Genomic DNA, 26,616 nt, shown 5'->3' with positions numbered 1-26,616 from the left:
GCACTGTTGGCAGAATTGTGAACTGGCCCAACCATTCTGAAGAACAATTTGGAACTATGCCTAAAAGACTACAAAACTGTGCATACCCTTTGATCTATCAATGCCCCTGTTAGGTCTGTATACCAAAGAGGTCAAAGAAAAGGGGGAAAGACCCACATGTACAAACATATTTATAGCAGCCTTTTTTTTTGGGATGGCAAAGAATTAGAAAGAGGAGCTTCCCATCAAATGAGGAATGGCTGAAAAAGTGGTGGCGTTTGACTGTGATGGAATACTCTTGTGCTATGAAAAATGATGAGGGGGATGGTTTCAGAAAAATCTGTGAAGATTGATATGAACCGATGCAGAGTGAAGTGAGAAGAACCATGTACATGATTATGTACATAGTATTAGCAATATTGTAATGATGATAAACTATGAAAAACAAGGTACTCTCTTCAATGATCAAAGACAATGCCAAAGGACCCATGATGAAAAATGCTATCCACCTTCAGAGAGAGAACTAATGAACTCAGTGCAGATTGAAGCAGACTTTCTAAACTTTCTTTATATTTCTTGTTTTTCTTGTTTTATTTTTTTTTGCAACATTGCTAATAAGGAAATATGTCTTGCATTTTTTTATATGTATAATTGCTATTGCTCGCCTTCTCAATGAGTAAAGGAGAGGTAAGAGAGAGGGAGAGAATTGAGAACCCCAAATTTTAAAAAAGGATGAGAAAATAAATAAGTTTTAAAATAAGTCCTTAGCATAGTGCCTGGCATATACTATATGCTGTATAAATGCTTATTCCCTTATTCTCCCTTCCTAAAGGATGTAGGAAAGACTATGTAATGAGCCACTGAAATTCTCTGAGTCCTTGGGAGGATGAACACCGTCCAAATATAAAGATAGCCTCGGTTAGTTCCAATCTGACTTTGTTTCCAGGACAAAGCCTATCAATCAATATACAAATATTTATTAAGTGCCTACTATGTTCTAAGCACTGCATCAGGGACACAGAGATACAAAGACAGAAAAAATGAATCCAGAAAAAGTCCAGAGAATTCATAAGGTCATAGAGGCCAGAGAGAGCCTCAGTGATCATCCAGTTCAGTCCCCTCATTTTATAAATGAGGAAGTTGAGACTTAAAAGAGACTTTCTGAGTCTACATAGCTAAGAAGTGACAGAGCTGGTATTAAAACCAAGGTCCCCTGATTTTAAATCCAGCGTTCTTTCCAAAAAGTGGTTGGGGAAAATGCGTTAGGAGTTGTAATTTGATAAACAAGGGACCTTGCAAGTTCCAACCCCTTGGATTGTGAAGTTTGAAGTCCCAAGATCTACCATCTATGTCTTAAGAAAAGGTCCTCAGGAACACAGCTTAGAGGTAGAGGAGATACTGCTGAGAAGTATCAGTGGAGGACAAGACCCTTGACTCAGCTTGGCAGTCCCACTCCTGGGTCAAGTCAGTTAGACACCCTGGTGACTCCAGGTGGCCCAGCCTTTTCACACTGGCCTCATGAGAATAGCCAAGAATTCAGCCCTCAGAGCAGCTGACTCCCTGTGATGGTGTCACCACCCCAGGTGGAGCACGTACCACAGTGAGGGCAAGGATCCCGGCATAAGTAAAATGACTAAGTGACTTTGTTCAGAAAGAATTGCTCACATCCTCACCTCCCATACAGGCAGACCAGGAAAATACCAGAGCTCAGATCAGAAAATGTTCACACCTGCAAAGACATGAAAATAACCCAAGAAACTGGCAAAGATTTGGTTTAGGAATGTTAAAAATGATGAGAATTTCCTTATTAATTTCACTTCATACCTTTACTGACTTCCTGCATTAGGGTTCAGTAGTATTCAGTTTAATTCAACAAACAGTTATAAAGCATCTACCATGTGTGAGGCATCTAGACAGTAGGGATACAGGAAATGTTAGGGGCAGCTAGATGGTACAGTGGATATAGTACCAGCCCTGGAGTCAGGAAGGCTCATTTTCCTGAGTTCAAATGTGGCTTCAGACACTTACTAGCTGTGTGAACCCAGGCAAGCCACTTAACCCTGTTTGTCTCAGTTTCCTCATCTGTAAAATGAGCTAGAGAAGGAAATGGCAAACCACTCCAGTATCTTTGCCAAGAAAACTCCAAATCAGGTCATGAAGACTCAGACATGACTAAAATGACTCAAGAACAACAATGATTTCTTCAGTGAGGGGAACTCCTTCCACTCCTATGATCAGATGACCAGAGAATCATAAATCTAGGCCCAGCAGGGAATCTGTCCAAAAGGCAATCTAATCCAGCTCTCTTGTTCTGCAGATGATGAAGCTGAAGCCAAAGGTAATAACCACCAGTGGTAGAATTTGAACCTGTATTCTCTGATCACCGAGCTCTTTCTATTCTACCACTCTTGGGAAGTTGCCTGAAGCCACTTGGGTCATTTGCCCAGGGTCATATACCTGGAATTTGAACTCAGGCCTCCCTGACTTCAAGCCTAGAACTCTTCCACAACAACATGACTGCCACTAGATACAGGTGTTAGGACACCAGGCTAAAAATGAAACAATTCCTTGCCATCAAGGAGTTTACACACTGTTGAAAAAATACAACATGTATACAGAAGTAGTAATACAATGTAGCTTGAGGAGGGAGAGAGAGCTAATGATTGGAGAGATCATAAAGGCATCACTGAGAAGGCTGGACCTGAGCTGAACCTTGACAGAAGATAAGGATTCAGAGACACCAATGGCTGTGTGTGGATACTCAAAGATCTAAGAAAGAGGCACCAATGTGTTACTCCTTCTGTCCTTGGTGGGAAGAGAGCAGGAAAAGTCTAGGACTGTACTCTCTACTCCCTATCCCACCTAGCAGGGCCCCTTTTCCCATACTCCAACAACCATTATTACATCATTAGATTGTAAGCTCCTTGAGGGCAGGGGCTGTCTTTTTTTATATTTGTATCTCTAGCGATTAGCACAGTGCTAGGCACTTAGTTTGTTTCTTTGTTGTTTGTTGTTTGTCCTTGTTCTCAAAGAGGACCATGACATCAGGAAGGTGATGCCATGACTTCCACGTGAATTGGATTTAAGTGAGAGAGCAAAGTCACCAGCCTCACTTTCTCCTCCTGTGCCATCTGGGTCCAGTGGCAAGCTATAGATCAGGATGACAGGAGATAGCCCTGAGGCACATAGTAGGTGTTTAGTAAACATTTATTGCCTATTGACAACTGGAGCCCTGATGGAAAAACTCTGGAAGCCTGAAGTTAGCCCCGGAAATGCCAGGAGGCATTAGGCAGGCAAAGATGATAAAGCATTTGACACAACCTTACTACTACTTAGTGATCATTAATTAAGACATCTGAGCTTAATCCTTGGCCTGACAGACTGTGTCATGCCACTATTATTTTATATCCCATCCTAGGGAGAGTTCAGCTTGTTAGCAACTCCATTAAAATTCTTGAGACACCTCACCAGGTTTAAGTTAGAAAGGTAGTCTGATTCTCAGCAGTAGCTGAGACAATGCTCTGCCTCCTTAACTATGCAAACCAACTTCACTAGCTTTCTTTAAGTCCCAACTAAAATCTCACCTTCTACAGGAAGTCTTTCCCAATCTCTCCTTAATTTTAGTGCCTTCCCTCTGCTAATTATTTCCTATTTATCCTGCATAAAGCTCGTTTTGTATATATTTGTTTCCATGTTGTCTCCCCATTCAAGCTTCTCAAGGGCAGGAATTGTCTTTTGCCTCTTTTTACATCCTCAGCACTCAGCACAGAGCCTGGCACATAGTAGGTGCTTAATAAATGGTTATTGACTGATAGCTGTCAATGCCAAGATACAAACTACAAAGTTGGAGGGGGAATAATAAATTTCAGGTAAGTCATAATTCCCTCCCACTTAGGACTTCCAGGTCTAATAGCTTGCATTTGTATAGATTCCACTCCAATTAAATTTAACCCTATTAACCTCTTGTGTCTAGAGCACTGAACTATTTTAGGGGAGTACAAAGTTTAGGTAAGATGATGGCCCCCACTCTCAGAGCCAGAGTTGAATGGGGCTCTGGGAAAGAAGGCTCCATTTTCCAATGTATACTGGAGGAGCACAGAGAAGATGAAGAAGACTAAGAAACAGGCTTTGTGGTAACAGTCTTTCAGTTGTGCTCCCTTGGGCACCATCTAACCACTGCCTTAGCTGTGTGGTCAGAAAATGTTCCCTCATAACCAGTGAGATAAAGTGTGGAAAGTGGTACCCTATATGTGGGAATTACCATTATTATTATTAAAGTCTTTCACTCTGCCCTCCAGAAAATGCCACTCCTCAGTGTCCATTCAAATCATTTCAAGGCCTAATCAGGAGAATGGAAAAGAACTTCTCAGTGACTGATGCTGAAGAGGGAATCTGGGACAGTATATACTGACCTCTGCCCAATATGGAGGCACCACCCTCCTCTAACCTGGGAGCTGGAACCTATTGGCTTTCCGTTGATGTTTTAACACCATGAACTTGCAGGCAGAACCTGTTTGTCCTTGGTGTGAAAATTTTACTCAAGCATCTCTTTGCCTCTGTTTCTTTCTCTGGGCTTCATTACCCTTAGAATTCATATATCTCCCAGGGATCCAGAAAGCACTAGAGGAAAAGGTGAAAAACTCAAGTGTATGTGGAGGTGAAGGCCAAGGCCATTATACAAGGAGTGGCCTTGAGGCTATGAAATATAGTCCTTACTTAGCCAGAAGATGGAAGTAAAAGCTTCAGAATGGAGTTGAAGGGGTGGAAAACTCAGAATAGTTTGAATCAAAACTTAGCAGCAAGAAAGCCAAGGGTGTGTTGGGAGAATTCCAAGTAATCTAGTTAGACTGGAATATACTATATTTGTAAGAGAATCATAGAAACCTGAATATATACCTAACCAATTATGAAAAAGTGGGAAAGTAGGATTTGATTTACACATTTTTTTAGTCACAGCTGTGCAGTGAACTCCCAGTTATTTGTATACAGACAGCTTTACCTGAGGCAGATATTTAATCTCAGGCTGAGTCTCCCCTCCTTTGTCCAATATGGTAAATTCCATCTCCTCTCCACCCACCTCACCAGAGAATGTTGAGAGGAAACAAACTAATTTTGATATCAACCAAGGAAAACATAAATAAATCTGCTGATGCCGAGGAAAAATAGATGATGCTTTCCAAAATGAACTTGAGCAGTGTTTAGTATTATTTGTGATACAGATCTCCTACATGAAAGTCAAAAAGCTTGAGGTGGTTTTGAGTTACAACACATAATTAAATACAGCAGGTCTTAAATGGATTACCTCTCCTCTTAAAAATCTCTTCACCACTCTTTTAAATTAAAATTAATTTTGGGGTTAGGAAAGGGGCTCTAGTTCTAAATTATTATAGAAAAAACTAGGATGGGGGGAGAAAGTTGTTTTCTGGAATTTTGCCAAAGTCAATGTTACTTGGACTCTAATTGCCTCTTCCTTGAGGCCTGAAGATAGACATGGAGGTGAGAAAGTACGGTGGTTCCTTAAAGGGCAGAAAGTTTTCCAGCTGCAGAGAGTGTAAAGAAGGGGGCCTAGGTGGACTCTTAGGAAAGTAGATAACTTTGGATTTTTGTGATTTCTGTACCTCCATTGTCTCTCCAACCTAGGCATTCCTAGGGGCAGGGGAATGGCCAGCCAGTCAATCTGGCAGAAGCTGAGGTTCTAGGATGGTGGTTTCAAAGTTCAGAATCTAGGATGATGGTTCCCAGACAAAGGAGGCAAATGCCATGGATGCTTCTGTGGGATGAAAGAAACCTACCAGCTAAAGTTCTATCTAATTGCTTCTGAGTACACTCTGAGTGACCCAAAAAGGTTTTGCCATAGGCTTGGGAGGAGGCTAAGGAGAATGAAATTGTAAGAGTATCAGAGAATGTAGAGAAATCTTATTCAATGAACCTCTTTGCCCCATAATTCCATTTTGACTTGAGTGCTAGGGGGTTGGGATTAGAGTCTGAATGATCAAATTACTGAAAAATTACCAAAATTACTCACCAAATTACCAAAAAAGTTCTATACAAAATAAAAGGTTCTTTGAATATATTTGTGTTGGGAGGGGAAAGTAGTATTATTAATGCATATGTAAAATTTCCCAAGGTGGGTAATTGGGATTCTGCAGTGCAGGGATATATGAATATGGTTTTTTTTTTTTAGCATTTTGATGATTATATTTCAACATAATTGGCATCATTTGTAATCCTGTGTATTTTATTTTATGCATTTAAAAACATTCATCTGAGAAGGGATCCATAGGCTTCACCAGACTGCTTAAAGGGTCCGCAACACAAAAAGAGTTAAAAACTCGTACTATAATGCAAGGAACAATTGAACAAGTTATTTGGGGGGGGGGGTGGAGTTGTCAAAACCTGGGGGACAGAGGCATAAATAGGTATTGGTACACGGTGTAGTTGAAAGGGCAGTAGCCTGGTAGTAGTCAGAAACATGGGTTCCAGTCTTCAAAAGCAACCTATTTCTCCTTTGGATAGCTCTGACAGTCAGGAAGTTTCATCTTTCACCAATCTAAATCCATTTCCCTATGAATTCACTGATTCGTTCGTTCATCGAAGTTGTATTAAGCTTCTACTGAGTGAAGAGACAAAATTTGGATAGAACAAGGACCCCGACTGCATGGAGTTTACAGTCTTAATAGGAAGGTAAGACGTAAACGGAAAGTCATAATACATAATATAATAAATGAATTACAGTAGGTGTTTAAGAATTCAAGGAAGAAAATAATTTACCACTATGCCTCAGCTGCTTCTTCTGCCAGAATTTTAGCCCCCTTCTCCTAAAGATGTGCCAAATGATTTGTCTAGGCTCATTTGATCTTCAGAGAATTCTTTATGGTAGTTTCTTCTCCTCCTTGTCCCATTAGATGGTAAACTTTTTGCAGACAAAAATTGTGTCTCTCATTCTTAGACTAGATTATCATTCCATAAGCATTTATTAGATGCCTACTGTATGCCAGGTACTGTGGGAAGTGTGGAGGACACAAAGACAAAATAGGAAAAGTGTAGCAGGGTTTGGATGGGATAAAATCTATGAATTACATATGCATTTTAATAAGTATACTTAGATAATAAAAATAAAATTAATGACTTCATGTTATATATACTATACTACATGTATATATAATATAATATGTATTATACATGTTATATATAATATGATACTATGATAAAAATTTCCTTATATAAGAAAGTATAGGAACCAAAGGGGAACAGGATGGGGTCATTTGGGTTAACTTTAATGGATGAAATGATCCATCCAAATTTCAATCAAACAAATGATTTGGTTATTAGAGTTTATTATTACTTTATCATTTATTAGTATTCTATCTGTAGTTTGCAGACAACCATCCATAGAGAAAGAGGATAAGTTAGGGAAGCAGACTATAAGCCTGCCACAGAGGCATGATATATGTAATATGATAGTGATAAGAGACCTCAATAATCTAGACATCTTTTGGAGTCACTTTCTCCACAAAGCAGAGCAGTTCGTAACTTCATGACTTGCTCTAATGATTATTTCAAGATTTAATGATTATTTCCTCCCTTCCTTCACCCTCATCTCACCCAAAGTGGCCCTTCAACTTGCCCAGGCACATCCTTCTACATGTACAATGATTCCCTTCACTCCCATCTTCTCTGGTAGACTGCCCCCTCTCTCATCTCCACTCTCTCAGAATTCTTCAATTTGCTTTTTCCTATTCACTGGCTGGTTCTCTGCTGTCTACACACACACCTATGCCTCCCTCATCCCAAAACAAAACAAAACAAAACAAAAACTCCTCACTTGATCCGATCTTCCATGCTATCTATCATCTTTTATCTGTGTTCTCTTTATGGTTAAACTCTTTGAAACAGCTTTTACAATCTAAGCCTTCAATTCCTCTCCTCTCTCTTCTGAAGTCTCTTTAATCTGGCTTCTGAGCACACCATACAATCGAAACTGCTCTCTCCTAAGTCACAAATGATATCTTAATTGCCAAATCTCATGACTTTTTATCAATCTTCAGCCTTCTTAACCCCTCTGTAGCCTTTGATATTGTCAATCACTCTCTTATCCTGGACAGTCTTCTCTCTCCTGGTTCTTTTCCTACCTATCTGATCACTCCTTCTCAGTTTCCTTTGCTAGATTTTTTCTCCAGGTCTTTACCACTAACTGTGGGTGTCTCCCAAAGGTCTGAGAGGGAGAGAGCAAAGCTAGGCACAGTCTAAAATACAACTTAAATTCTAGAAAAGCAGATTTAAGAGTTCAAAGGAAGAACAGACAGCCTCCCACATACTAAAATCGTTCAGGAGAAGTCAACCCTGGAGGAATGGGTAACTCTCCAAGAATAAATTCTAGAGAAATAAAGGGAACAAATTCTATTGAGAAATTAAAATGGGAATTGTCTGGACAAAAATTGTGGATTTAAATGGAAGTCACCATCCAACTTAGATTCTTTAAAAGATATATATAGGACATAGGAACAAGGATGTTCATATCAGGATGACATTTTTGTTAATGGTTTAGATGGCATGCCCATAAAATTTGCAGATGACCCAAATCTGGGTAGCATTCATTAAAATTACTATGCATTGACATAGATTCTAAGAATAAGAAAGTGATAGCCTTCATATTCTGACATGGTCAGCACATAAACTGGTTCAGTTCTGAGCTTCGCAGTTTAGAAAGACACCAGTATTCTGGAAGTCATCCAGAGGAGAGGTTGGGAAGGGTCTTGAGACCATGTCACAGGAGTTTCAGTTGAAGCTATTGAGAGAATGGTTAACCTGGAGAAGAGAAGACTACTGAGGGGACATGGTAGCTATGATCCATAGTTCGATGATCTGTCATGTGGAAGAAAAGTTAGGCTTCTTCTGTTTGGTCCCAGAAAACAGATCCAAGAACAATACAGAGAAGTTGTAAAAAGTCCATTTATACTTGTTATTCAGGAAAAAATAAAAAAGCTTCCTAAAATTAGAGCCATTCAACAATAGAATGAACTGCCCCTAGAGGTTGAGGTTGTAAGTTCCTCTTCATTGGAGTTCTTTTAGTCAGAGTTGACTCCACTTAGGGTTTTGTTGGCAAAGATACTGGAGTGGTTTGCCATTACCTTATCCAGCTCATTTTACAGATGATGAACTAAGGCAAACAGGATTAAGCGACTTGCCCAGAGTCACACAGCTAGTAAGTGTCTGAGGCTGGATTTGAACTCAGGAAGATGATTCTTCCTGACTTCAAGCCTGGTACTCTATCCACTGTGTGACCTAGTTGCCAGAGGCTGGATGCCTATTTCTCGTATAAGTGATATGGACATTTATTTTGGGCAGAGGTTAGACTGGATGTTAACTGAGGTCCCTGCTAACCATGAAATGCTGTATTTCTGTGAACTGCACTTAAGTCTTTCTACGGTGTTTAATTCTGGCATGGAGGTGACTCTGCATTCCCAAAAGCTTTGGCAGCAAAGCCCATATTATTATGGGAAGGCATCCATCAGCTTCACCAGATTGCCCAAGGGCTCTATGACATAGAGGAAGTGAAGAATTCCTGTCCTAGGGGAAGCCTGAAGACTGCAGCCTATGGACATCCCCCAGCCTAGCTTCTCTTCAGTCTGCTCCAAACCAAATTTTATAGCTCATTTTCCTCTCAACTTCATGGTCCATGCACTCCCCAAAGCCTGTTCCTATATTCTAAGTCTGCAATAGGTGTGAGAGGAAGAGTAAGGGCAACACAAGCCAGGGGGTAGAGTTTCAACTCAGCAGTTCCTATTGAAAAGGTTATGAATGGTAGCCCAGTGATGGAGTGTATGTATATCATCTCCAAATGGACAAGCAGAGCCAATTCAAAGAGACCCATTACCAGCTGGTTTCAAAATATAAGTGTTTTGTCTACAACAAAACTTCAAGAATATCTATTCAGTCATAGAAAAGTTGTCATTTCACTGGAAGGAAATACTCGCAATGATTAGATCACAGATCCTTAAAATGCTGAAATAAGATGAGGTCTAATGTCTCTCAAACCTCTACCACTTTGTGATTCCTATACCAGCCAGGTGCCATAGTGCAGCGGCTAGTGGAGGGCTTCACTTACAGTCACAGTTCAATCAGTGGTGTTGGGTAGACTCTCTGACTGATGAGAGTGTTCCTTGAAAAAGATACTCTGACTAGATACAAGCACTGCTCTCTAATTACAGGTCATGATTGCATTCTTTATGGCTCCCCCACCCATGAAAGACTTTATCTTGAGTCCAGAGGAAGAGTTAGAATCAGTACAATAAATATTCAACTGGAGCCCAATGCTCAGGCATGTTGTTGAGGAGCATGGCCCTGATGCTCAGCAAAAGGCATGAACGATAGACCTGTTTGGCAGCAAATACTATGAGTTCTTTATGGGCAGGTCTCCAAACCACCCTGCTCCAGGAAAATATCCCAACTATCTTGTTTTTGATGACTGAGGAAACTGGAGCTTTCTACAGACAACAAGTGTAACACAATGGAGGTCACTAGTGGAATTCAAAGACAAACTCTCCTTCAGGCCAAAACATAGTATCTTCTCCATGCAGTGAATCCTCTGAGCCCGCCTCCTCTCTCTAGTGACTGTGGCTCACTGAGACTTGAACTCTTTGCACCTCTGGCCTTTGTCACCTTGCTTCCTGTTTCTTATATTACAGACTTAGAATATAGGAACAGGCTCTGGGGAGTGTGTGGACCAGGAATCTTCAATGTTGAGAGGTAAATGGGTTATAGGATTTAGTTTGGATCACACTGAAGAAGAGTTAGGTTCAGTGCTGTACATAGGGCTAAGCCTACAGGTTCTCTCCAGGGCAAGGGTTCTTTACCTCCTGTGTCATGGACCACTTTGACAGTCTGGTAAAACTGACAGACATTTTCTCATAATAATGTTTTATGAATGCATCAAATATGTAGGATTACAAAGGAAACCATTTATATTGAAATACAATTATCAAGGGGCATCTAGGTGGCACAGTGGATAAAGTGCTAAGCCTGGAGTCAGGAAGACCTGAGTTTAAATCCAGCCTCAGACACTTACTAGCTACATGACCCTGGGCGAGTCACTTAACCACTGTTTGCCTCAGTTTCTTCATCTGTCAAGTGAGCTGGAGAAGAAAATGGCAAACCACTCCAGTACCTTTGCCAAGAAAACACCAAATGGGGTTCCAAATCATCAGATATGACTGAAATAACTGAACAAGAACAACACCACAGTTATCAAAATACTTTTTAAAAAACAAATGCACAGGGGGAAGAGCCAAGATGGTGGCTGGAAAGCAGGGACTTGCCTAGGGCTCTCCCCCAGGACCCTCCAAACACCAATTAAAAAATGGCTCTGAACAAATTCTAGAACTGCAGAACCCACGAAATAGCAGAGGGAATCAGGGCTCCAGCCCAGGACAGCCTGGATGATTGCTGGGTAAGGTCTATCGCGCATGGAGCTGGGAGAGAGCGGGGCAGAACCCAGTGTGGGCTGCGCCCAGACCAACCAGACTGGGAGCCAGGCAGAACAGGCCATAGAGCCCTGAATTGGTGAGCTGTGGCAGTTACCAGACTTCTCAACCCACAAACACCAAAGACAACAGAGAAGGTTAGTGGGAAAAAACTGTGGGGGACAGAGTGAAAGGAGTTCACAGTTTGGCCACCAGCCCGGGGGCAGCGGAGGAGGTGCAGCTACAGAAATACAACTGCAGTTGCCTCCTGCCCCAGGACCACCTGGTGGGAGGAATTAAGTGGTGGATCAGAGTGGGAGTGCGGAGCCTGCTTAAGATCTGAGTTCGAGGGGCAGCTAGGTGGTGCAGTGAGTAGAGCACCGGCCCTGAAGTCAGGAGGACCTGAGTTCAAATCCGGCCTCAGACACTTGACACATGTACTAGCTGTGTGACCTTGGGCAAGTCACTTAACCCTGATTGCCCTGCCAAAAAAGCAAAAAAAAAAAAAAAAGATCTGAGTCTGGTTGGCAGTTCTTGGGGGAGGAGGAGTACTGGTGTGGCAGAGCTTGCTGTGTAGAAATAGCTTGGAACAAAGTACTGTCTACTCTACAAGCAGTCATACCCCCACAAAAAACTCAAGGGTCAAGTAGTTGGCTGGGAACATGGCCAGGCAGCGAAAACAGACTCAGATTCAGACTCAGACTTTGGAATCTTTCTTTGGTGACAAAGAAGATCAACACATACAGCCAGAAGAAGTCAACAAAGTCAAAGAGCCTCCATCAAAAGCCTCCAAGAAAAACATGAACTGGTCTCAGGCCGTGGAAGAGCTCAAAAAGGATTTGGAAAAGCAAGTTAGAGAAGTAGAAGAAAAATTGGGAAGAGAAACGAGAATGATGCAAGAAAACCATGAAAAACAAGTCAATGACTTGCTAAAGGGGACCCAAAAAATACTGAAGAAAACAACACCTTAAAAAATAGACTAACTCGAATAGCAAAAGAGCTCCAAAAAGCCAATGAGGATAAGAATGCCTTGAAAGGCAGAATTAGCCAAATGGAAAAGGAGGTCCAAAAGACCACTGAAGAAAATACTACCTTCAAAATTAGATTGGAGCAAGTGGAAGCTAGTGACTTTATGAGAAATCAGGATATTATAAAACAGAACCAAAGGAATGAAAAAATGGAAGACAATGTGAAATATCTCCTTGGAAAAACCACTGACCTGGAAAATAAATGCAGGAGAGATAATTTAAAAATTATTGGACTACCTGAAAGCCATGATCAAAAAAAGAGCCTAGATACCATCTTTCAAGAAATTATCAAGGAGAATTGTCCTGATATTCTAGAGCCAGAGGGTAAAATAGAAATAGAAAGAATCCACTGATCACCTCCTAAAAAAGATCCCAAAAAGAAACTCCTAGGAATATTGTTGCCAAATTCCAGAGCTCCCAGATCAAGGAGAAAATACTGCAAGCAGCCAGAACAAAAAAAAATGAGTATTGTGGAAACACAATCAGAATCACACAAAATCTAGCAGCTTCTACATTAAGGGATTGAAAGGCTTGGAATATGATATTCTGGAGGTCAATGGAGCTAGGATTAAAACCAAGAATCACCTACCTAGCAAAACTGAGTATCATGCTCCAAGGCAAAATATGGATTTTCAATAAAATAGAGGACTTTCAAGCTTTCTTAGTGAAAAGACCAGAAAATTTGACTTTCAAACACAAGAATCAAGAGAAGCATGAAAGGGTAAACAAGAAAGAGATATCACAAGGAACTTACTAAAGTTGAACTGTTTTGTTTACATTCCTACATGGAAAGATGATGTGTATAATTCATGAGACCTCAGTATTAGGGTAGCTGATATATATATATATATATATATATATATATATATATATATATATATATATATATATATATAGAGAGAGAGAGAGAGAGAGAGAGAGAGAGAGAGAGAGACAGAGGGCACAGGTTGAATTGAATATGAAGGGATGATATCTAAAAAAAAATCAAATTAAGGGATGAAAGAGGAATATATTGAGAGAGGGAGAAAAGGAGAGATAGAATGGGGTAAATTATCTCACATAAAAAGGCAAGAAAAAGCAGTTCTGTTGGGAGGGAAGAGGGGGCAGGTGAGGGGGAATGAGTGAATCTTGCTCTCATCGGATTTGACATGAGGGGGGAATACCATACACACTCAGTTGGGTATCTTACCCACAGGAAAGAAGCAGGAAGGAGATCAAAAAGGGGTCATGATAGAAGTGGGGCAGATAGGGGGAGGAGGTAATCAAAAGCAAACACTTTTGAAAAGGGTCATGGTCAAGGGAGAAAATTGGATAAACGGGGATAGAATAGCAAGGAGCAAAATATAGTTAGTCTTTCACAACATGAGTATTGTAGAAGGGTTTTGCATAATGATACACATGTGGCCTATGTTGAATTGCTTGCCTTCTTAGGGAGGGTGGGGGGTGGGGAAGAGGGGAGAGAATTTGAAACTCAAAGTTTTAAAAGAAGGTGTTAAAAAAAAGTTTTTGCATGCAACTAGGAAATAAGATATATAGGCAATGGGGCATAAACATCTATCTTGCCCTGACAGAAAGTAAGGGAAAAGGGGATGGGGGGAGTGGGGTGACAGAAGGGAGGGCTGACTTGGGAAAGGGGCAATCAGAATATATGCCATCTTGGAGTGGGAGAGAGGGTAGAAATGTGGAGAAAATTTTAATTCAAACTCATGAAAATTAATGCTGAAAACTAAAAATAATTAAATTAAAATAATAAAAAAAACAAATGCACAGACCTGTGGATAAGCACTTCTGCTCTAAAGTCATCATGTATAAAAGGCCCTAAGAGTTTATCTTATTATCAAATCACAGAACTAGAGCTAGACTTTAGGGGATATTTGGTCCAGTCCTCTTCATTCTATAAACAAGGAGAGGCTTAAGTGAGGGGTATGTGACTGGGCTAGGATTCAGACCCTGGCCTCAGACTCTAGACTTGGAGTTCTTTCTTTGCCATCCTGCATGTTTCTCTAGAATCCCACAGGGCACTCCTGGCATTTTCCAACATCCTACAGAGAACACTGGGCTGCCTTCAAGTTCTTGTAGGGGACACTGAAATCTCTGCCCCAATGCCTAACAGGATCCCAAAGACAACACTCACTAGTTTCTCACAGATCCCCAGGAGAACACCAAGCTCTTATCTCCCGCTCTTTAAAAGCCTGTTCAGACTCCTTTTTCCTAGGTTATAGCAGTCCAGTGCCATGTGCAGGGCTGGCCATCCCAAACTCCCCTCTTTCTGTCCCTGGAGATTCTAGGCACCCTTATTCCTCTAGAGACAAACCACTTTTGGTTATTGCCTCCAATGTTCAACAGGAAGTGCCTACAATGGCAACAGTATTGGGCCTGAGGGGTTGCAGAACTATGACTAACATGATTTGAATGAGGTATATTGTGTAATTCCCAGTCTCTAAATCTTCTTGAGGGTGGGGCATAAGAGGAGTACCTTTGCTGTAATGTTGCCAGATGGCAGAGGGCACCACCTGGTGTCAAGCTGGACATGAAACAACCAGTCCCTTGGGCAGACAGGCAATGGTCTATTCAACAGGGCTCCTCCCCTCACTCCTGTCCCCAGGTGTATGACATCAGTGGGGAAGACACAGGTATTTGAGCCCACTGATTCTTCTAAACAGCCTTCCTGGCTTCCAATGCTCAGGATAATGGAAGCTCCTTGAGGGTAGGGTTTCATTTTTTATCTTTGAATCCCAAGAATCTAGTGCCACATAGTGACTAGAGAGCCAGCCTCTATGAAGAAAGACCTGAGTTCAAGTCCTCCCTCTGACACACACTGGCTGTGTGACCCTGGGTGAGTCCCTCAGTTATCTCAGTGCTCCAGCCAACTCTCTAAGACTACAAATTACAGAACAGGTACCCACCTTCATTAGTAAAGGGAGTTTCCTCACCTTTGAGGTCTTTATAGGCGATTACTAAAATTTTGTTGTCAAATAACAGGTAATTATAAAAACCAGGATTGGCCTTACAAATGGGCTAAAAGGGGCAGTTAGGTGGTACAGTGGATGGAGTGCCCAGCCTGGAGTCATGACAAACCTAAGTTCAAATCTGACCTCAGACACTTCATAGCTGTGTGACCCCTGGGCAAGTCACTTCACCATATTTGCCTCAGTTTCCTCATCTGTCAAATGAGCTGGAGAAGGAAATGACAAACCACTCCAGTGTCTTTGCCAAGAAAACTCCAAATCAGGTCACAGAGTTGGACATGACTGAAATAAGTGAACAACATACAATTAGGAAGTGTGTCAGAGGCAGTATTTGAAATCAGTTCCTATAGCTTAAGAGGCAGTGTTCTTGTTTGTTTTCTCCTCCATAGCATACTTCATCTTTGTCCTTGATCCTCAGATAGTTCTCAAGTTCTTCCAAGGTTTATTATTCCTTGCACCAGATACATGTGTTAGAGAAGGTGGAAGGAAAGATAATCAGAGGGAGAGAAGGTACTAGAAAAGCCAGACACCTTGGCTGGGCCATTCCTTAATACTCCAGGCCCAGAATAGCCAATCTTGCTCAGAGTTCATTATCCTGACACTGTTTCCTCCTCCTCCTCATATCCAATATTCATTAACTGTGGTATGGAACCAGTTAGAACCTGATGATCAGGCAGTCCATCATTTACTGTTTACTGATCACCCTGTGTGTCTGACATTGTGATGCTTCCACCCAGATTGCTTTTCCCATTAATTAAAAATTCTTCTCCACCTTGGTCACATGGAGTCAGTCAATAAACACACCCCTTAATTGATAGATGAGGAAAAAGAGGCTCACAAATGTTAAATGACTCGCCGAAGGTCACAAGGATTGTAAGGGGCAAAGCCAAGATTTGAACCCAGCTGCCACCACCACCAGCCCTCTCACACCCAAGTCACACCAAATCCAGAGTCCCTTCCAATTCCCAATATAAACTTCTTGCTTCTAAGTTTACTAGCAGCTTCTAGTCAAGAAAGCAGTGAAAATAGACCATATAAAATAACCAGATGTGTAAAAAATTAGAATATACTTGCCAAAAAACACAGGAACTGTATGAATATAAACACAAAACACCTTTATACGGAGTTAGATCTAAATAATTGAAGTAATATCTGTTGCGTATGGGTAGGTAAAGCTAATATAACAAAAATAACAATTTTAGCTAACTAATCTATTTATTTAATATCATCACAATTAAATTGCTAAAAGTTATATTACTGAATCAGAAAAAAATAGTAACAGGGTTCATTTGGAAGAGCAGAGGGTCAGGAGCTTCAAGGTAACCAGGGGGAAAACATGTGAAGGAACCAGATTTAGTAGTATTAGACCTTAAACCATATTATAAGGTAAGAACAGGGTTGAAGTATAAAAAAGGATAATTCTGATTCTTTTAAATTAAAAATTTCCTATATAAATAAAACCTATGTGGCCAAGAATAGAGGGAATACAGAAAAATGGTGGGGGGGTGGAATTCTCATAGATAATCTCCAAGATAGAATGTGATTGGGTCAGAATATTGTCGTGGTGTAGGAAATGATGAACTGGTAGATTCAGAAAAAGCATAGAGAGACTTGGACTTATGGAGGAAGATGCTACCCACCTTCAGAGAAGGAGATGTCAAGTGGGAGAAAGCAGCAAAAGTCAGGAATGAAGTGCCTTTGGAGCATCCTCTGATACCTGGGGGTACTCATGCCCGAAGAGGGGGTCTTTCACAACAAGGATCTTTCCTAAAATCAGAGCATCTCAGAAGCAGAAGGAGCCTTAGAGACTGCTCTTGCCAATATCAGTATGAGCATCGGTGTCCACTATAAATCCTCAGGAAGTCACCCAGGTTCTCTCTGCTGACATTCCTAAGAAATCCCCACCCTCTCCACCCCTCTCCTCCACCTGAGAGAGATGGGCAATTTATTTGTATAGTTTATTTTCCAATATATTTGTATAGTTTATTTAGTTTATTATTTGAATTGGGGGAGGGAGAGGGAGTCTTAGAGATTGCCTTCTTCAGCTCCTGCATTTTACCTATTATATTACCAAATAGCTTTAATTGTTAGGAATGATTCCTTACATTCATCTGAAACCTATTTCCCTGTATAACTTCCACGTATTGGCCCTGGTTTGACCAAGCAGGATTAGACCAATATTTCTTCCCAGGGCAGCCTTTCAAATTTTTTTTAAACTATCAAACCAACTCAAGTCTTTTCTTATGTGGGTTAAATATGCCCAGTTTATTTGAGGGATTCTAGTATGATATAGTAGACTTAGACTGGACTCGATAGGATTATAGTACTCTACATTTCCCAGATCAAGGCAACACTGAAAAAATAGTTCCCTCATTCCAAGTGAGAGGCTTCCTTCCCCCAAAGCTGCCTGCCCTAGCCCTCTTGCTGCTGGGCATCTCTGTTGCCTCTGAAGAGGACTTCCCAATGTTTATGCCATATATGTGCTGGAGTGTCTTTATATTTGAGGCTGACATGATTTTTACACAAGTTCATTTTCTCTCTGTCATGGTTTTCTTCTGTGCCATGAGAAATGCCAGGATGGAAGAAAGATTGAACCACCAGGATTAGGTGTAGTAATACTTGGCATCTTGACACACACTTACCCACCCCATCCTGTGGCAAGGTCAAAGTAGAATTCCATCACAATCCCCTATCAGCTTGATTAACTCATACAGTTGATATAATTGAGAGGCAATGTGTCAGGGGCATACCACACGTCCTCCCACTCCACCTATCTGTTTGTTAACGTGACAGGTTAGGGTGGAGGATGCCTGGGATTCTTTGGCAAATCTTCTACTGCCAGCTTGTGAGGTGCTAGTGGGAACAAAGGAGATCCTTCTGGGTGACCTAATATCTGCCATTACTGGGCTCTTTTGTCCCTGGGCTGGGCTTTAGGAAGCATGCTCAGTGGCTTATCATTTAGATGGAAACCTTTCAAAGAAAGTAAGATGGAAAAATCTCCCTAACTTTTTTCCCTACCATTCCATTTGACCCTCTGGGAATTTACACCTTGACTTTTCATGGAGATTACCAACAATTGGCACAATATATTTATTCACCGAAGACCTGATCTTTTCCACCCACACATCTTGCTGTCAAAATGGTGGATTGAGGGTGGAGGGATTTATGTGATGATACTGTTCCAACCATGGAAAACCCTGACTAAAATGGAAGAAAGGCTAGAACATCATTCCATATCCCTGTCTTCCCCTTCCTCTCTCGCCCTGAGTTTCCATAGTTATCAGCAATGAAGAATATATGAAGACTTGGTGAGAACTATTGAAGCAAGAGAGAGAAAAGTATCTAACACTTCATTGACTCTCAGAAAACAGCATTTAGTCAGGAATAGTTGACTTAGAGTGAAAAGTATTGGGGAAGGGCAGCTAGGTGGTTCAGTAGACAGAGTAACTGGCCCTGGAGTCAGGAGGACCTGAGTTCAAATAAAGCCTCAGATACTAGCTATGTGATCCTGGGCAAAACACTTAGTCTCAATTGCCTCCATGAAGGAAAGAAAGAAAGAAGGAAAGAAAGGAAGAAGGAAAGAAAAGAAGAAAGAAAGAGAAAAGAAGGGAGGGAGGGAGGGAGGGAGAGAGAGAGAGAGAGAGAGAGAGAGAGAGAGAGAGAGAAGGAAAGAAAGAAAGAAGGAAAGAAAGAAATGTGTTGGGGATTTGGAATTAGAGGATTTCCTTTTGGCTGTACAACCTTACTGAGCCTCTTTTTCCTCAAATGTAAAATGATAGCATTGGACTACATGGCCTCTGAGGTCCACTGAAGCTCTAAATTAGCTCTTCAAATGATTTTCTGAAGCTTTTGAGAGGTCAGATTGTTGCTTACAACTGTTAGAAATAATCCTGAGGGAAGAAGATCATACATTTCCTTCTCAGTATTGGTGGGTGGATGGGGGAGGGGAATGAGATATGTGAGGGAATAATATGCTTGAATAGACAATTTCCTGCTCCGTAGGTTAGACAGTGGGTGTCCATTTAATAGAAGGCACAAGTTCTTCAGTTAGCATATGCAGTGTAGCCACTCAAAGCGGGGAGAAGGAGCAATGTGTATCTCTGAAGCTATTTCTGGCTTCTCCTTGAGAATAACCTGTTCTAGGTACTGGAGATAAGAAGTTTCAATAATCAAGCAATATTTAAGTGCCTACTATGGCGAGGCACTGTGCTATAAGACACACTACCTGTCTTTCTATGGGGCTCACAATTCCTGTGTATACAGGATCATAGATGCAGAGTTGGAAGGGACATTAGAAACTGACTAGTTCAATTTCTTCATTTTACAGATAAGGAAACTGAGGCATAGAGAGGTTAAGTGACTTGCCCATTGTCCCACAGCTGGTAGTTTGAATTTGAACCTAGGCCTTATGACTCCAAGTCTTGTGTCCTGTCCATGAGACCACCGTGCCTCTCTGATCAGGTTACTGTCTTGCTCACAAACCTTCTGTGGCTCCCTTTAACCTTGAGGATAAATTACAAGCTCTTTGGGCTGGCATTTGAGGCCCTTCACAGTCTGGCTCCAACCTACCTTCCCAACCTGATTTCACATTTCTTCTCTTCACATGCTGTATTCTCTTGACAATTTGTACTATTCATTAGCTGTACCCTGAACTGTATATTCTCTACCACCTCTGTGTATTTGCACAAGCTGTCTGCCATGCCTGGAATCTGCTCCCCCCTCATCTGCACCTTTCAAAACCCTTAAAATCCTTCAAGGCACAGGTTCGGTGCCACTTCATCTATAAAGACTTCCCTCTCCTTATCTTCCCAGTTATTAGCATTCTTTCAAGTTTAATTCAATTCAACAAATATTTACTAAGCCTACTGATTCTACCTTCATGATACATCTCACATCTGTCCCCTTTCTTTTCTCCTCCAATCACCACCTTGGTTCATGCTTTATTTCTGGGCAAATGTCTCCTAATTGGCCTCCCCATATTCTATCTCTTCTTTCTCCAATCCATTGTCTACATGGCAGCCAAAGTGATTTTCCTACTGTTTTCGTCTTAGAAAGCCCTTCACAGTTGGCTCCAGTCTACGTGTCCTATCTTATTACACATTACTCCTTCATGCGTTCTATCTTCTAACCAAATTGATGTGCTTATTCCTCCCCATGCTCCCCTCCATCTCTCATCTCTTTGCCATTCACCATGCCTGGAATGTACCCCCTTTTAATCTTTGCATCATGGGATCCTTAACTTCCTTCAAGGCTCAGCACAAGTTACTCTACCTACCGGAAGCAAACCTATCTTGAACCTCTCCAACTGCCATTATCCCCACCCAGCAATTACTGTCTACTCTGTATATATTTTATATTTAATTTTCTCCAATCACATGGTTTCCTTCAATAGAACGTAAGCTTCTTGACAGCAGAGGCTGCTTAATTTTCTTGTTTTCATATTCCTTATACTTGGCACATTGCTTGCCAGAAACACCATTCCTTCCATGAATATTTGTTGAATGACGTAATTATAATAATCAGCTATTGTTTAGTCATTTCAGTCACGTCTGACTGTTCATGACCCATCTGAGGTTTTTTTTAAGAAAGATACTGGAGTGGTTTGCCATTTCTTTCTCCAGCTCATTTGACAGCTGAGGAAACTGAAACAAACAGGGTTAAGTGACTTGCCCAGGGACACACAGCTAGTAAGTGTCTGAGGCTAGATTTGAACTCAGGTATTCCTGACTCCAGACCTGGCAGTCTATCCACTGGGCTGTATAAATGCTTAATTGCTTTCTTCCGGAGTCTAAGTTGTCAGCCAAAATGTCAGAAAGGCAGTTTTAAATACTGAATGGAAGCATGGGAAGTATGGTGGCTGCCAACTTAGACATGGGTATCTTCAATGTGGAAATGATATTTGAAGCCATAGGAATGAATGTGACCACCAAGGAAAGGAGAAAAAGTAGCCGTGGACAGAACATTCAAGAACACCAATGTTTAGAGATAAGAAGAGGAAGAAGAAATAGCAAGGCAAGAAGCTATAATGAGGGTTATAGCAGAACCAGAATAGTGTAGCCTGAAGAGTGTATTTTTCAAGAAGTGGCAAAGTATCAAAACTTGGAGGAGAGAAGACTAGGAAAAAGCCATTAATGAATTACTCTGTTACAAGAATTTATTAGCTTAAAAAAGATGTTCACAAAAGAGGCATACAATTCAGTAACATTTAAAGCAATGGCCCTTGATTAAGGTGCATTCTAATTGACACAAGGGAAGGATCAAAGACCTAATCTGAGAAATCCATGGATGGGAGCACTGGGAATGGCAGTCAAGGTTACTGCCTGGGAGGTTATTGGAGCCTAGAGTATAAAAGGCTTTGAGCCATGCCAGGAGAAGAGAAGTCAGTGATGGAACTGTGAGAAGCTTTGGAATTAGCACACTCTGTCTACTAGTCAATGTGTAGGACATCTGGTTCCACTGCTACCTACTCACCAGGCAAAGACCATAGTTTTATTTGGAGAAAAAAGGAAAGAAGGAAGGAGGGAGGGAGGGAGGGAAGGAGGAAGAGAGGAAGGAAAACAAAGAGGGAAAGAGGGAGGGGAAGGAATAAAGAAAGGAAGGGAGGGAGGAAGGCAGAAAGGTGTAAGGAGGGAGGAGGGACAGAAGAGAGGGAGAAAAGAAGGAAGGGAAAAAGGAATGGAGAGAGGGAAAAAGGAAGAGAAAAAGGGAGAGAGAGAAGGAGGGAGGGAGGAAGGAAATGACATCAAAATTAATATTACCTTGATTTTCTACTGTATTGATTTCTACTATATTGATTCTACAATGTAATTTATGTTATGCCATATTGATTTTTATGATTGAGTCTGCATCTGCCTAAAGCCACCTTTCTACATCCTTGAGTTGAGTTTAGGAATTTAGCTTTCCATTAAGTTACAATTAATGAGCAAAACTGTTATCTATTATACCTTAAGCTCCTTGGAAAATGCCAAGATGTCCAGCATTATCTTTAAGTCCTGAAGCTAGTTCTAAGAGATACACTGTCCCTGAACTGTCATTGCACCATTGAGGAAAGCTGTTATCTCCCTAACAAATATTTCTAGCCACCAGAGAGTCCACTAACCCAGATCCACTAATAAGGTCTGAATATACAATTGGATTCTATAAATCAATCAGTATTCCTTAATTACAAATAAAAGTGACTACTAGCCACACGTGGACTGAACAAGTCATCAGTGAGTTCCTTAAGAAAAATTCCCCAGGATCAGATGGATTAACAAGTGAAATCTATCAAACATTTAAAGAACAATTAATCCCAATACTATATAAACTATTTGGAAAGATAAGCAAAAAAGGAGTCCTTCCAAATTCTTCTTATGACACAAATATGGTGCTGATGCCTCAATCAGGAAGAGCCATAACAGAGAAAGAAAACTAGACCAATTTCCATAAAATTACTAATGCAAAATTTTAAATAAAAGACTAGCAAGGAGATTACAGCAATATATCACAATGATCATACACTATGACCAAGTGGGATTTATACCAGGAATGCAGAGCTGATTCAAAATTAGGAAATCAATTAACACAGTTGACTATATTAATAACAAACCCGGCAGAAAATATACAATCATCTCAATAGATACAGAAAAAGCTTTTGACAAAATGCAACACTCGATCCTATTAAAAACACTAGAGAGCAAAGGGATCAATGGAACTTTCCTTAAACTGATAAGTAGTATCTATTAAAACCAGCCCAAGCATTATCTGTATTTGGGATAAGCTAGAAGCTTCCCAATAAGATGAAGGATGTCTATTATCACCACTATTATTCAGTCTTGTACTAGAAATGTCAGCCATATCAAAAAGAGAAGAAAAACTAATTGAAGGAATTAGAATTGACAATGAGGAAACAAAACTCACTCTTTGCAGATGATGTGATAGTCATTCTTTTCCCCAATTCATTATGGGCAACTAGGTGGTACAGCGGATAGAATGCCAGACCTTAAATCCAGAAGTCCTGAACTCAAATTCAACCTCAGAGTCTTTATTACCCAGTTACTTAACTTCTGTCTACCTCAGTTTCCCCATGTGTAAAAGCAAGTTAACAAAAGCACCTACTTCACAAGACTGTTGTGAAGATTGACTTGTCAAGTACTTTGCAGACCTTAAATACTATATAAATACATTATTAATATTACTGCTATTATCCATCCTTCACACAGATGCCAAACTGTATATCTAAAATACAGGTCTGACCATGTCACTATCCTACTCAAAAAATCTTCAGTGGCTCACTATTGTCTCTAGGATAAAATACAAAATCCTCCGCCTGGTATTTAAAGCCCTCTATCGGATGGCTCTCACCTACACTTCTAGTCTTATATTATTTTGCTTCCCTTCACACATTCTTTATTGCAGTCGAACCTAGTAGGTGTTCCTTATATATAGAAAACTCATCTCCTTTCTCTCTGTGTTTACACAGGTGGTCCTACATGTCTGAAAAGCTCTCAGCGGTAGAATCCCTAATTTCCATCCAATCACAGATTAGGTGCCACCCCCTACATTAGGCCTTTCCTGATTCTTCACCAAGTTGTTACTGCTGAATTCCATTTGAAATGACTTTGTATAGTCCATAAATTGTATCTGCTTATCAAGAAAAGGCTAGGTGGCGCCATAGTGTACAGAAGGCTGGTCCTGGAGTCGGGCAGAAGTTTAAATTTAGCCTCAAACACTCACAAGCTGTGTGACCCTGGACAACTCATTTTACTTCTGTCTGCCTCAGTTTCTTCAGTTGTAAAATGGGAATCACAATAGCACCCACCTTTCAAGATTGCTTTGAGTATTAAATGAGATAATATTTGTGAAGCACTTAGCACAGTGCCTGGCACAGAGTAGACAATTAATGCTTAGCTCTTCCTTCCCCTGCATACATATCATTAGTTCTAGTGGAACGTAAGCCCCTTGAAGGCAGAGACTGTTTCATTTTGCCTTTATATTGCCACTGCCTTGTGTATGGTGGGTGGTCAGTGTTTATTGAGTGGAATGGAATGGGATTGAGTAGGTTTGAACTGAATTGATGTCACAAGCAGGGAGAACAGGTGGATTGCCAGGTGATGCCTAAGCTGTACAAGTGGAAATTTCCAGCATCTGCTACAGAAGTTTCCAACATGAGACCTGGAAATTTCCAGGATTGGGCAGGCAGAGGAGGAGGAGGCAGTAAGGAAGGAGGAGGGGCCTTTGCACCAGCAACTTATCACAGGATTCAGAGTCAAAAAACAAAAAACAAAGACTGCTTTTGGGGTGGGGGGATGTTGGACAATCATAGTTGGATTTGGCAATCAGGAGACCTTCATGCACTTAAGGACTCCGTGTGTGTGTGTGTGTGTGTGTGTGTGTGTGTGTGTGTGTGTGTGTGTAAGTTTGAGTTGTGGGTTCTCAGGTGAAACAAGCTATAATCTTTCCTCAGGACTCACTTCCCAGGGAGCCTTCCTAGACTCCTATTCCTTCCTGTTCTGACTGCAGAAACAGAACAACAAAGGTCTTGGGCTCTACAATTAGAGACTAGCCTGCTCTACTTCTCATTTCTGTGTCAGTGCAAAAGCCACACCCAGTTTTCTTGGGTGGGAAGAGCCAGTCCCAGGTGGTGACCATCATTACCACAATCCCCCCAGCTCAGTCCAGTGAGCTATAGCTCAGTTGTTTCAGAGGCCTCACTGGGAGGGGTGGCCTCAATTAAAGACCGAAACTGTACTCTTGTGGGTGTTAATTAGGCCCAGGCACTTGAAAGACAATTATATCTCCTGCCACATTAAAAGAGAGAGGAGAGTGAGGGGTGAAGGTTGGGTGGAGAGAGACCAAGACAGAGACAATGAAAGTGACAGAGAGAAAGAGGCAGAGAGAGAGAGAGAGAGAGAGAGAGAGAGAGAGACAGAGACAGAGAGAGAAAGAGAGAGGGGGGGGAGAGAGAGGAAAACCTTGTTAGCCATTAAAGATATATGGTTTGAAACAACTTCAGGGTTCCATTATGCACCTAAGAATAAAAATTCCAGCCAAGCCAAGGCAAGTTTAGACATTGCTGGTGGCTGTGAACCAATTTTGGTTCATCTTTTTCTGACAAGGTCCATGCCCTTTGACACCTTTGGGGAAGATCACCAAGGAAATCATCTCAAAGAGGAAAAATGCTATTTTCACAAAGATCCATAGAAGTGCAATTCATGATTTTGAAAAACTGGAATTCCCCCTAGTTGTTGGGGCTACCTAAGCTAACTCTGGAATAATCGAATAATGGCAAAAGAAAGAAATGAGAGAGATCATGTGACATAGTAGCCAGAGCACTGGACCTGGAGTCAAGAGACTTAGGTTCAAATCTGCCTCTGACATTTACTGAATATATAATTATGGACACCTCCTTTAGCCTCCTTAAGCCTTGGTTTCTTTATCTATAAAATGAGGGTAAAATTGTCCCCTAGGGGGGTTGTAAAGAAAACACTGTAGAAAGTAAGTGAATCATCATTAGAACTATTTCTGTCAAGCATGTCAATGTGTGAGTGAAGCTATAGTTAAGAGTGAACAGCGAATATGCGACAGCATTGCAAACCAGTTACAAGTAGAAAGGCAAGTATTTTTGAAATAATTTGTTACTTTTAATGTTTTCCTTTTGCTTTTAATCATTTCCAGGTCCCTCTCCCCCCAGTCCTTCCATATAATCAAGAAAAACTATAGAGCAAAACCAACCAGCACAGTGACCAGGTCTGATGGTATGTATGCACCTTGTTGCATACATAATCTTCCAGTTTTTTTTTTCTGAAAGGAGGGGAGAATGTGAAGAATGTTTTATCATCTATTCTCCAAGCCCAAGATTGGTCAAAGCATTTAATCTGAATTTAGCTTCCGTTTTGTGCCTTCAATAACATTAATGAAATGCGTGTGTGTGTGTGTGTGTGTGTGTGTGTGTGTGTGTGTGTGTGTATTACTCTTGAGGTTCTGCTTTCTTCATTCTGTATCAATATGTACAAGTTTATAATTCCTTCTACTTAACATCTCTTACCATGCAGTAATATTCCATTACATTCTTATATGACAACTGGCTCAGCACTTCTTCATGGATATTGTTGAGTCGTTTTTCAGTTGTGTCTGACTCTTCATGACCCCATTTGAAATTTTCTTGGCAGTGGTACTGGAGTGGTTAGCCATTTCCTT

This window comes from Trichosurus vulpecula, chromosome 7 (assembly GCF_011100635.1).
Source record: "Trichosurus vulpecula isolate mTriVul1 chromosome 7, mTriVul1.pri, whole genome shotgun sequence".
NCBI classification, from domain to species: domain Eukaryota; kingdom Metazoa; phylum Chordata; class Mammalia; order Diprotodontia; family Phalangeridae; genus Trichosurus; species Trichosurus vulpecula.
The sequence above is the reverse complement of the archived record's forward strand: the minus strand, read 5'-3'. Positions refer to the sequence as shown.